Consider the following 254-nt stretch of genomic DNA (forward strand, 5'->3'; position numbering starts at 1 on the left):
TTGAGCCCATGCCCTTAGCATTATTAGCATCACGCTCTGACCATCTGAGCTATCCAGCCTGCTTTCTAGAAGTTAAAAAAAGATAAATGTCTAGGAATAAAGAAGGCCAAATCGAGCAAAATGGGCCAGTTCTGGAAGTAGAGTCATACTCTATTGATGGATCACCCGTTCAGAGTGTCCACCATTGTGTCACAAGCAAAAGAGGTTAGCAGAGGATCGTTTCGATCCATCGACCTCTGGGTTATGGATCCAGC

The sequence above is a fragment of the Etheostoma cragini genome, unplaced genomic scaffold (assembly GCF_013103735.1).
Source record: "Etheostoma cragini isolate CJK2018 unplaced genomic scaffold, CSU_Ecrag_1.0 ScbMSFa_888, whole genome shotgun sequence".
In the NCBI taxonomy this organism is placed as follows: Eukaryota; Metazoa; Chordata; class Actinopteri; order Perciformes; family Percidae; genus Etheostoma; species Etheostoma cragini.